This window comes from Raphanus sativus, chromosome 7 (genome assembly GCF_000801105.2).
Source record: "Raphanus sativus cultivar WK10039 chromosome 7, ASM80110v3, whole genome shotgun sequence".
In the NCBI taxonomy this organism is placed as follows: domain Eukaryota; kingdom Viridiplantae; phylum Streptophyta; class Magnoliopsida; order Brassicales; family Brassicaceae; genus Raphanus; species Raphanus sativus.
In genome coordinates, this window is record NC_079517.1 from 12767255 (window position 1) to 12781092 (window position 13838).

At 34.7% G+C, this 13838-nt stretch overlaps 1 long non-coding RNA gene across 1 annotated transcript; it reads right to left on the reverse strand.

The window, feature by feature from the left end:
* Window positions 1–2360: 2360 nt before the first annotated feature.
* Window positions 2361–6555, reverse strand: LOC108817360 (uncharacterized). Its single transcript, XR_001943997.2, has 3 exons — window positions 6485–6555; window positions 6269–6344; window positions 2361–2856 (listed from the first exon to the last, which is right to left on the reverse strand). It is a non-coding gene; the product is annotated as an uncharacterized LOC108817360 (long non-coding RNA).
* Window positions 6556–13838: the final 7283 nt, after the last annotated feature.

Sequence of the window (13838 nt, forward strand, 5' to 3'; positions counted from 1 at the left end):
TTCTTTTAACTAAACTCACTTTTTATCTATTTCTTAACTAAATGAGTTAACTAACTATAAAGTTGACCAACTAAACTTTAAAAGGTTTTTGTGTCCTAACGTCTTTCTCTCTCCCTCTTTGATTTTATCCATATAATTTTTTTTCTTCTTTTTTTTCCAGATCTCATACAACATACCTTTCGTATTTACTGTTAGCTTCACATCTATGTCCCTAAACAAATAATGAAAATAAGTTCTATTTGTCTCCTCCTCTATGTCCTCAGCTCCTCCGTCCAAGATGTTGTCGATCTTAGGTCTCGTCCACCCGTGGTCATTGCTTTTCGTCCCGTCTCGTCAACATTAGCTTCTCCACGTCTCAAGCCCATGACCGCTCCATCTCGGATCGTGATTTTAAGATTAAATCCATGATTTAGGATTGAAAAATATCACATTTGGATAAAAATACATCAAAAATAAGTTGAAAATATAAAGAATTGTGAAAAATAGACGAAATAGGCGGAGATTAGGGTTTCTGGGTGACAATAGCTAAGGAAAGAAATAAAGTCATTTTTGTAATTATACAACATTAATGAAATCGTGTGTACATTACATTCAAATTGTACATGTGTACATAGAAGGATGTACACATGTACAATATGTACATTAACTTCAGTTCCATGATTAACTTCAGTTTCATATATATATATATATATATATATATATATATATATGTATATGTACATTAACTTCAGTTCAGATGTACATGGAAGGGTGTACACATGTACAATTTGAATGTAATATATATACATATATATACATGGTTACTAAACTTCATAATTCAGTGTTGTATTCTACTTGTACATCGCTTAAAACTATATATATAATATACATTTGTACAAGTTTAACAAACCACACAAATCAAACAAAATTATATCTTAACCTTATATTCTATTTGTATTGTACATCAGTTCAATAATATACACATGTACACAAGTAAACATGTACACATACACACAAGTAAACATGTACATGTGACACACAAGAAAAGAAACTCTATTAGCGTAAACTACATTTTATTAGCTTTGAAATTTTGGAGATAAAAATGAAAGCAATAAAACAAGGATCATTGTGCAATTACGAAGAAGTACTAGAATGAGTAATCAAGGAGTTTGTTGGTTATTTTGTGTACACTTTGAGACATGTCCACGTGTACTTAGAAAGTGAACTAGTATATGTGAAGAAGTTGTACACGAGTAGGTGGATTGACGGTTGCTTACTAAAAATCAAAAGACATAATAAAATAGATCAAATCAAACTGAATATGGTGTACATGAAAATAGGTGTACACCACAATTTTCATGTACACCTTGTAATTGATGTGCAATAAGTATGTTTCGAACATATCTGTACATAAGCAATATATAATATTGTACATAACCACGAATGTACACATGTGTACACGACCACGATTGTACACATTTATACACACGTTGAAATAGATCACCAACCTTTAATGTACACATGTACACTAACGAATGTACACAACTTTACAACATGTTGGACATCTAATATATATTTCAGATTTATACTTTCACATACATCAAAAAATAGATTAAATAATAAAGATACTGATTATGAACATATTTTCTGGAAAAAATCTTCTCGAAAAACAATATTCACTTTACAAAAAGAAAAATAAAGAACTGAATAGAAAAAATAAAGAAGAAGGTACATTGACCCACTTTATTATATTTTATAGAATTATATGTGATTCATTGTCGCCAAAAATCAGATGTTAAATTGGTTAACAAAGAATTAATTGCACACTAACTAGTTCATTTATGAAAAAAGTGAAATAGTTAGAAAAAACTATCTTAGTAGCATAAACTGCCTCATTATTTAATAAAAAACTTTAAACCGTCACGTAATGAAAATAACTTTTTTAACGTTTTGTTGTTTTCATCGATATTTTTTTCTTTTTTACTCATTGTGCAAATAACAATTATTTATAATAGATGGATATTTTCACTAAATCAACAAATACAATATGGTAAAAGTCATGTGTATTCATTGATATCATGTAAATTGACAAGTGTAACATGAATCAGAGACATAATTTTATCTAAGCATTATGGCATATGCAAAGACACTCGTATGTTTTCTCTGCATTCCGCAACTCTCTTATATTTCCTCTTAAGATGAATGGTTAACACTCATATGCTTTCTCTGAGTTGTCTGATTCTGCACCTTCTTCTTTTTTTGATAAAGATTCTGCACCATCTTTATCATAAAAAACAACTATATCATACTGATTTTGACCTCCACTGGAGATGAGAAAATGAGAAAAAAAAAGACTAGAACAAAGACAAATTTTCGGTGAGGATATCACCAATTATGGAATGCAAAAATGATGCTTGTTTAGCAAAGCTGTGCAAAGTATTCCACGATCCTTCACCTGTGTAAAGCGTTCCCAGATTCACTGTCTTTGAAGCCCACAAAAAGCTTCTCCAAATCAGTAGTCCTCAAATTTGGATTAAAATCAGCAAGTACAAATACATGGCATGTACCGTACCATACTTGGTTGCATTTACAGCAGAAAGAAATTTATGTATTACAAAAGTCAGCAGAGATATCCTAACAAAACTATAATAATATTTTACAGAATATACCGACAGACTAAGTATGCTTGTTACATATACTGCAATCCAAAAATATCTCAAACTGAATCCATGAGAAGTTGATTTAAAATATATTGTACGAATTAAGACGTACATCATTTTGATTCCTCCATACTAGTAATTAGCTGCTAGCTTCAAACTCTCCTCTTATCGCAAGCATCTCTGTATCAACACAAGAGATTTGCAGATAGGCAACACACTGAAAATAACTCCAGATAAGAGAGACAATGAAACATATCAATATAGGACATAAATAAGGGATTCTTTAACATTTGCACCCAAAAAAAGGGATTCGACAGTGTTCTCTTCCATGGAATTTACATCCCCCACACCCCAGTTCTCTAAAATCATATCACATTAATTCTCACAAACCTAGTTTCGACTAAACTATCGTGAACTGAATCCAGTCACATAAGGACATGAGTAAGAAATTGTGTGGCCCACGAATATTATCACTTAATATGGACAGATGAATAAACATATTTTTTTTGACTAAAAATAAACATATTTAGTTATTTACCATCCAAATATATTCGTAAACAAAATATTTAAACAGTGCTGAAATTGTAATGGTGGTCCAGTGATGACGAGTTTTGGTTTGTTAAGTAATTTGAAGTCAAAGTTGATTCACTATATTTCAAATCTAGGTAGGAATAACAAGGGCCGGTCTTAGAGCATGATTAATAGAGTTCTTAGAGTGATTATTTAAGAACTGATTCTTAGATTTTTTAGTTAAAATTAAGAGACGGTATCTTATATTCTACTAAGAACTCACCCTAAAAACCCCATTAATCATGCTTTTAGATGTAAGGGAGAGAAGCTGGTTCTTCCGGCCGCCACTAAATATTGACGATAGCGGCCACGTAATGATGCATATTGTTCAACAGCTCAAGTGGTAATTCTGTTAAACGCAAAGGAGTTGGGTAGTTCTACTTACCATATTTGACATTGTTTAGTTTTTTTATTCTTATTATAAAAGTGAAAATAAATAGACCATTTATTTTAGTTAGAGCATGATTAACCCTAAGAGTTAAAATGTGACTCTTAACAATTTTTTAGTAATTAATGATGATTAAGAGGTTGTAGTTAAGAGAACTTAATATTTCAGCTCCAATGCAAGGTTCTTAATTTAGAGTTCTTAACATTAAAAAAAAATTAAATTATTTTTTCAAAAAGAAAATATTTATTAATTAGAACATATTAAAGAAAAATATTTTAAACATAGATAAACCACATTAAAACAAAGATTAGTAAATAAAAGGTGGGAAATTTGAAAGAAACATATGAGCTTAGTTGTTGGGATACTCATGTCCGAATTTATCCCATACATGTTCGACCAAATCAGCTTTTAGTTGTTCATGCATTTGACTATCACGAATGCTAGTTTCAGCATCCATTATATTTCCGATATCTGTTTCTCGTTCTGTAGAAAACGTGTAATCGACATGTGAACTTCTGGTGTCTTCTCCTTCTCGGAACTCTAAAAGATTATATTGAGTGGATTGACCTCGTTCGTTTTCTACTATCATGTTATGGAGTATGATACATGCTCGCATAATCTTTCCAATTTTGTCTTCATCCCAAAAAAGTGCTGGATTTTTAACAATGGCAAAACGAGCTTGCAAGACTCCAAAAGCACGCTCGACATCTTTTCGATATGCTTCTTGTTTTTTAGCAAATAAAGCCGCTTTTGGTTCTTGTGGTAGTGAAATAGATTGGATAAAAGTTGCCCATCTCGGATAGATACCGTCGGTGAGATAGTAAGCCAAATGATACTCTCTTCCATTGACAGAGAAAGTGACTTGCGGAGCTTGACCATCTCGTATGTCCTCAAAAACAGGAGAGCGATCAAGAACATTGATATCATTTAACATACCTGGAGATCCAAAAAACGCATGCCATATCCATAGATCATACGAAGCAACCGCCTCTAAAACAATTGTGGGTTTTCCCGAACCACGTGAATATTGACCTTTCCAAGCGGTAGGACAATTCTTCCACTTCCAATGCATACAATCGATGCTTCCTATCATCCCGGGAAATCCACGTTCTTCACCAACATAAAGTAGACGATGAAGATCATCCGGTGTTGGTCTTCTTAGATACTCATCGCCGAATAAATATATTATTCCTTCCACAAAATGTTCCACACATGACCGAGCTGTGGTGTCACCGAGTCGGAGGTATTCGTCAACAGCATCAGCCGCAGAACCATACGCCAAAACACGAATAGCTGCTGTACACTTCTGTAGTGGAGAGAGACTACGCCTTCCGAGAGCATCTACCTTTTGTCGAAAGAATTCAACTTCGGTTGAGAGTCGATGAACAATTTTCATGAACAATGGCTTGTTCATTCTAAATCGTCGGCGGAATATGTTATGACCGTAGGTAGGATTTTCACTAAAGTAATCATGCCATAAACGGACATCGCCCTCTTCACGATGTCTTTCGATATGAACTCGTTTTTTTCTTTTGTTTTTCCTTTCTTCTTGAATAGTGAGAGTGGTTAAATTCTCAATGGCTTCCTCACAATGTCGCTCAAAGAGCTCTTCAATTTTATTATCAAAAGATGCTTCTAATGTATTTTGAGAAGAAGAACCCATATATAGTGATTTAAGAAATAACTTGATGAGAAAAAGATGACTTTGATGTTTAAAAGAGTAAAAGATGAGTAAGATGAGAAAGTATAAATAGAGTATGTTGTTCTTACGATGGAGAGATGATGAATATGAAAGATAGATATAAATAGAGTTTGAGAAGAGGCAAATACAACAACAACACTAAAGTCTGTGACATAAAAAGCCATAGGATTGTCTTTCCTCTACATGTCCGTGACACAAAGAGACAACACTAAAGTTCGTGACACAACAGAAATAACAAGACAAGTCACAACAGAAACAACAGAAACAAGACAAGACACAAGCTGTCTTTATGTAGTCCGTGAGGATTCTCCTTCCTCTAGCTTGATTCCAGACCTCAAAGCCTTGTATTTGTCCATATTGCGCATGTATTCTTCGTGTGATAACTCCGCCATATCCTCTTCTTCTTCATCTGATATCTCCACCACTTCTTCTTCATCTGATATCTCCACCACTTCTACTTCAGGTGATGCAACCATGCACTGATGAGGACGAGGTCTTCAGCAGTTGACCACTTCGACCTTTGCTTACGGTCCTCACCAATTTCAGCACGTGATCCAGATCCTCCAAGTTCTGGAGAAGGTAGAAAACTCAGAAACTGAGTTGGGTTATCATTGATAGGTGGTTGTTTAAGTCTAAAAAGCCAGAAGACTGGCTTGAATTAAAATCCATCAGGGAGATGTTGAGAAGGAATATGAAGGGGATGAAAAGAAAGAGAAGGAGGAATTTGAGTTTATAGAAGGCCGAGAAGGAAGAGAAGGAGGGAAGTGCGTTCAGATGCATTCATGAGTTTAACAATTATAGATTTGATATATATCTACGACATTAATCACACTAAGCTTTAACAATTATAGGTAGCCATCACTTCTATTTATCACAACCATATCCTTACTCTAACCATTAATTAGACTCTATTTAATTCTAACCACAACCTACACCAATTCTTCAACGAGAAGAGAGAGTAACACCAACCTAATTTGTGCAGTGTGTTTAAGTTGATCCTCTGAACCATTGAACCTTTACTCGATCTTCAGCTTTATCCTCCACCCTGACAAGAGAATCAATTTATTAAACCTAGTTATTACACTTCAACCATTAAACCTAGTTATTACTAACACAACCATAACCTACAACTAAGCAAAACATTAACTACAACCTAGTTATCACTTCAAAGAAGAAGACTTTTACCTGTTTTGTTCCACCAAATGTACTCCTCTTTCTTCTCGGCCTACCACCAAATGTACTCCTCTTCGTACTCCTCAAAGAACAGAAACAAAACAAGGTTAGAAACAGAGCAAATAAACATTGATCCATCAGTCTTATTTGAAACAAACTTACAAACATATCATATTTGATCTATCCATTTTATTAATTAACATCTTAATTAACAAACCGAATCAATCGAACATATCAACATCAAAACTGTTTTATTTTTAAACAGAGAATGAAACAAGAGAATGAAACAAGAGAACAATGGATTTTGAATAACCAATCGGTCTTAAAAAGAAACTACAAACTACATAGAAAACCACTGATCAGACCAAGAATATGCATGATTAAGACATGCATAATCAAGAAAAAAACAAACCACCGCTTACCTTTCAATTAAGACGTCAGCGATTAGAGCCTCAGAAGGAGAGCTCCGTCGCCGATAAGAGACACCGAAGGAGACGTCTCCGATCTGAGCCACCGAAGGAGAGCTTCGTCGCCTCGAGGACACCCACCGAGAGAGAGAGAAGCCGAGAACCACCGAGAGAGAGAGAACTATCGAGACAGAGAACCACCGAGACAGAGAACCACCGAGGGAGAGCGAGACAGAGAAAGAGGCGTCGCCGATTAAGTACACCGACGGAGACGACAAGATCAATCGATGGAGACGGCGAATCGCCTTTCGTCGAGAGAGACCTTTCGAGAGAGAGAGAGAGAGAGAGAATGAGAAACAGAGTTGATCGCGTTTTACGCGTAACCGATCAACTGACCACTGATATTTCGACGCGTGGCACTAAGAGACAAGCCTTCGCGGTCATTACGCAAGAGGCGTGTCTACGCTTTCCTTCCTTTTTTTTATATTTTTTATTGAGTTTAATGTTAAGAGATGTCTTTAGATACAGCGTTAATTGTGCTCTTATGCTTCGGTACAATAATTGTTAGGACCCGACTCTGTAAATAACACCATGCTCATTAATATTTTTTCTTCGGACAGATTTTGGTTTGCTAATATTTAATTCATTATCCATGATGCCAGTAACGAGTTTTTTTTTTTGAACGTCTGGATTGTTATAAAATTCATTGTGTGGATGGACCATAACCAAGTATTTAACCAAGTACTATACAAGTCCAACATATACAAGAGAAAGTGCAAGGAGGTTTACATCCGGTCTACATCGGTTCATCTACAAACCGGATCGAGATCAGAAGACTCAGTCAACCTTGGAGATATCACCATGATCAAGTCTTCTCTATGACATCAATGTAGTCAATGTAATCAATGTGTAGATTTTATTCCTTGTAAAGCATTTGTAAACCCTTGTATCAAACCACTATATATTGTGGTGTTGGCTAATGAGAAATACACACAACTTTCTCACAAATCACTCTCCACATTCTCTTTAGTTTATAACACGTTATCAGCACGATAGTGATCTCCACCTGAGAAGTCTCTCTCCACCTGAGCTCTCTTTTCCGGCCATCTTTTCCGGCCAGAAAATCTTAAATTCAGGCGTAACTTTAAACCGCCGTATCTCTCAAACCCTGTGGAGCCAGACGACGATCCACCTATCAAACTGAAGCCCAAGACGAGAGGAATCCGTTTCCGAAGACTGCTTGTCGATCCGATCTCTGACGCGTCGTGAATAGCATATACAATCCGCGCCGCTGACTCATGGTTTTTCCGGCCAACTCCTCCACCTCTCTCTCAACCAGCTCATCTGTGGATCAACTCTCTCTCATGGTGGTCCATTCAGATTCTTGTGGTGTAAAATGGTAAACTAATCTATCCATAAAATCTAAGAACACCATTATATCTGAAAAGAAACCTAAAGATCTATATGAATCTTGATTATAAAATTCTTATAAAATAAAATGTTAAATCCTAAATCTCCTTCTTGGTTTGTAAGCCATAAATCGGCTCTACCTTTCTCCTATATGATCCGGCCTTAAATCCGGATTTGTATAAAGGATTGAAACCAATAATCAAACCTTTGTTCATTCGCATCACCAGCTGTTCCAGCAGGTTGTATAAGTCGTTTATCAATACCATCAAAACCCTTAAACCTCTTGCTTGGTTTTTCAACCAGCAAATCGAAAATCCAAAGATCAAAACCATGAATCCAGTTAACCAAAAATAAAATCAAAATTAAATCCCATCATTGCATATCTTTGAATATTGATGTTTGCTTTGTAACTGTTAAAAGTTTTATGATTTTTATAAATGCAAAATCGGATTTTATAAATGCATATTTGATTTTATTAAATGCATATCTTTGACTGAAAATGTTTATAAATTTTTTATAACATATAGTCTTGATTTTAATAAGATAGAATAAATATGCATGAAATCATTTGATCATATAGGTTGATAGCTAAATAATTGAACCAACCTTGAATAGATTTCATATCATACTGAATATTGATCACATAAGTTGATAGTTAATCTTGATCTTTTACCATGCCTGAAATTGATGATTAAAATTATATAGTAATCTTGTTGCATACTTGATAGCATAAGTTTAGTAAAAAAAAAAAAAAATTTGAATCATCTTGAACCAACTTTGAATGCAATTGTCATATTGTTTAAAATCTGACCATGCATAATTGTCATATTGCTAGATCATTCACATATCATGAACAGATCATTTCCATGTCATATAGTTTTATTAAGAACTAAGCATGCTTGCTTTTATTAAAATATAAACCTTCCTTGAAACCAATTGATTGAAAATATAATTGAATTTGGTTTAGACATTTGCTGAAAATTATAAAATTTTCTTGTCTTGGTTTACCCGGTAAAGGGGGGAAGGAATCGGTTATTATTTTATGATCTTTGAAAATCAAGTATCCTCTTGCATTAAGAATCACATTTATATTATTTTGGTCCAATGCTTAAGACAGAACATCCGATTAGTTCTTGAGCCATGCATTTATCATTCGACCATTGTGATTGATTTTCATCCATATTGCTTGATCTCATTTAAAATTATGACTGATCTTTATTCAAAATTCTAAAGGGCTTGGAAACCCTATATGAAATTATATACATATATATAATCAATCCAAATATGAATTATAATTAAAAGGATCACTAGATGCAAGGATCAATTGATCATTGTCATACTAGAAATGCTTAAAGCAAATATATTATATGATTTGGGGGAAGCCTTATTAAATCATATAAATTAAATCATATAAATTAAGGCTTCTATTGCTTATATAAATTCTTGATGCTTGAAAGCAATGTTAAATATTCAGATGTTGAAAATAATCTTGAAATCTAAATCTTGGTGATTGAATCTAAATTTCTCACTTTTGAGATAGATAAAAGGCGATTTTCTTAATCATACGCCATCACCTTACTGAAAGTCTCAATGATCAATATCTCACTATTGAGAATCCTCTCGACCTTTGGATAAAACTTAAATCCAGAAATGATCACCATAATACGGTGCTATTACCAAAGGTCCTATATGATTTGAGGGACCTAAAGACCCAAGACTATAAGTCTGTGGATGAGTATAACTCGGCTCTATTCATGATAGTCTCATAGTTGAAACTGTGTGGAGAGACTATCACATATGCTGACATGTTAGAGAAGAAATTCTCTACATTCCACAAGCAATGTTTTGCTTCAGTAATAATACCGAGAAAAGGGTTCCTCCACATATGCAAATTTAATCTCTTGTTTGTTGCTTGCTAAGCAAAATAATGAGTTACTCATGAGGAATAGTGAGATGAGGCCTCCTGGATTTTAAGGCATTGCCTAAGGCACATACGGCCACAGAGCCATATGAAAGAGTCAAACCATGGCCATGCGAAAGGCCATGGAAAGATGACAAGGGTGTGCGTGGATATCACCTACAACATTAGTCGAGGCCGAGGCCAAGGTTATCAACTTAGCCGTGGGTATAAGTCCGATTTTAATACCCATGCCACGACAAAATTTGCTTGCCATCAGTGTGGGATGAATAATCATTGGGGCAACTGATGTAGAACTCCCAAACACCTTATTGAACTCTACCAGTAGATCATAAAGGGATAGAACCCCATGGCCCATTGGGTCCATCTAGATGGTGCGAATAATTTCGACCATAAGAATGATGATCAACTTGAATACGAGACTTCATATTGCCTTAAAGAGGCCAATTAGATTTCGACATCATTTTACTTTGTCTTTGTTCTCTATAGTGGACCAAGCCACATTATATTAAGAGACAAAAGATATTTTTCAAGGTCATGGCTAGTCCAACCTCATGATGCTTAAAGGCACACATCTAAAAAAAAAATCTCTGATGCATTACATTCCACATAAATCAAAGTGGAATTTATCAAAGTTTCAAAGACATTTATATGAATGTTCTACATATTGAAACTATGGGCAAAGGAAAGAAAGAATTCCTTATGATTTATTAAAATGCCCAAGGCCAAAGGAAAGTCCTAGAGACTACCTACTATATCTATAGGCCTTCTTTGAGCCAAGATAAATATGATTGTGGGTTAATACCCCAAATCACTTTCCAAAGAGTTCAGAGAAGCCTTTAACATATGGCATGACATGCTCGGCCATCTAGGCTCTATTATGATGCATAATATACTCTTGAACTCAACTGGACATTCCTTGAAAGAAAGGAAAAATGGTCCGACCAAGGCATTGCCTAAAAGGCATTATATTCACCCTATAAGACCCATTGAGTTAAGAAGAAAATATGGTTTCCAACAATGGGCAAAAACGAATAAGATTACCTAAATTAAAATCGCCTAAGTGGTCGAGACTACATTCTCTATTGATCTAGAGATCAATATGATATTAGGCAAATAGCCAGGGCAATCATAATCATGTTTGATTGACCCACGAAAATTATCACTTAGATGGCATTGCCATACTTAGCCATGCCATACTTAGCCATCTGAATTATGATGCAAAGATTTAAAAAGGCACAAAAGCTATCCCATAAGATCTCACGTTTGTGCAATTTATATTTATGCACAAGGAAATTTATTGTCCCAAGCACCACGAATTAGAGTATGTTCATGAGGGGGAGTGAGGACAAATCCCATGATACATGACCATACTAAAATCCGTGAAACATGGTCCACAACCATATTACATATTGGTTGAATTTATGAGGATATGAACATTACCTATAAGGTTCAAAATCTAAAAGTCCATATGCTTGGGGACATCATGAGTTATAAAAGATTAACTTGCATCAGGCCATAGATATTATATCAGGCCATATAAGTGATAATAAATATTCTCACCTCAGACTAATACGGGTCATGAGTCCAAACATATATCATATTAAGATATTATGAATTAAGATATTATGAATGAATCCACCACAAATATATGTGCCATCTAAAGATCATATGATCTTAGAATCTCATAAGGAGGATTGGGAATATATGTTGGATATATATTATGAATATACTTTCTCCATAAATTTAAAAGAAACCTTGAGCCAAAATGGGTGATTTAATCATAGGCCAAGGAACAAGGATTACATAGAGTTTATGAATCCCAATATCCAACATTTGAAAGGAGAAGTAGTAAGCTGGTAAAGAATGGTATCAACCATCATTGTCTTGGCAAAGATCCTCGGACTAGAAAAGATTTATAGACGTCCATATGCTACAATGATAGCAAAATAAAATGCCAGACACATTGACCCGAGAAAGAATGACTATGTCATCCCAGCTTATCACCACACGGTTTTGATATCTTAAAGACACAACCAAGTTGCTACAGAGTCTAATATAAGACCGAATATATGTTCCAAAAGGAACCTCGGAAATTAAAGAAAGGTGCAAAAAGAAACCGAGGTCATAGACTTTCCAGACAAGGCCGAAATGGCTATGCCGTCAGTATCAACACTTGGGGTTCGGGACGCTGGGCCTCATGGTACTGAAAGCATTGATAATGATGAGATCTCAATGAATTATTTGATGTCTGGAAGGAAACCATATATATATAAATGTGTCGACACAATACATTCATAAGAAAAAGCGCGAATATGTAGCACATGAATAATGAATCGAAGATCATGAACCCACGCAAGAGTACTCATAAATAATGAATAAAAGAAAGAAACGTGGGGTTTCTAAAAGTGACAGATAAAGGCGTATTGAATTGGCCATGAATATATAAACGCCATATGATGCCCAGTGAATAGATAAATCCTGAAAGAAGGATAAAATCGTGAGACAGACCAAGGGAGGTCTATATAATCCAAAGTGGTGGATAATACTACATATGTCACTACATATAATGTCTGGAAGAAATTCAAAAGATGTAGTATGCTATATATGAATCACTGGATGATAATAATATTATTGGTACCTAAAAGGTTTACCAAAATGTATTAAGCTCGGAATCATAAGATGAGAAAAGAAGTTCGCATGAACAGAGCTGTCCCGGGATTAAATTAAATTGCTACATATAAGCAAATGAAGAGTTCTATAAGAACAGTTCAAATCAGTCTATAGAGAAATTTTAAATTCCTTGTGTTATACTAACCAGCCTAAGATAGGTTAAATGGTTATTCATGAAACCTTAGAAAGGTTATAGACCATCACCACAAATTAGCCAAATTTTGGTAATACTTATGGTTGGTCAAAATTCTCAGCATGAACCAACCAAGCTGTGGTATGAATGAATAAGCTATCATAGAGATAAACTATAAGATCAAAGTTCATCTTTGAACAAAAGGTGTAGGACCGCATTATGCGTCCATATGCGACCCAACGGGTCCGACCATATTATAAGATTTGGTCCATGATAAAGCTGTAGATCATGGATGTCATTAGACATAAATTTGAGGATCAATTAGATCAATTCTATGTCATGACCGTGTCCGGCCTAGATCAGTCCAATCGTCCATATATATATATGTGTACGAATTGCCGGCACACTAAGGTTGACAATGTCTCAGATCAATCATAGATCATCTATGGACATATGTAAATAAGGATCATGATCTAACCGATATGGCCTATGTTTAAAGTTGTTTATGGCAAATAATATTATACTCATAAAGCTAAGGCATATCCATAAGTCCTAGAGAGCTAAGTAGCTCATACTTGATATAATGATGATCCATATTATACAAAGGATCTAAAGTACTAGCCAGCCAATATTATGGAAAGGCATATAAGAGTGATTTGGTCAAGGACCATAATCAAAACGACCAGAGTATAAAATAGTACATTTTATCTAAAGTACTAAAGTGGTCGATATCAAAGTGGTACATTTTCTAAAGTACCATCAGGATTCTAAGAGACATGATATGTCCGAACAATACAAGATTGTTCAAGTAAAGAATCCATGAAC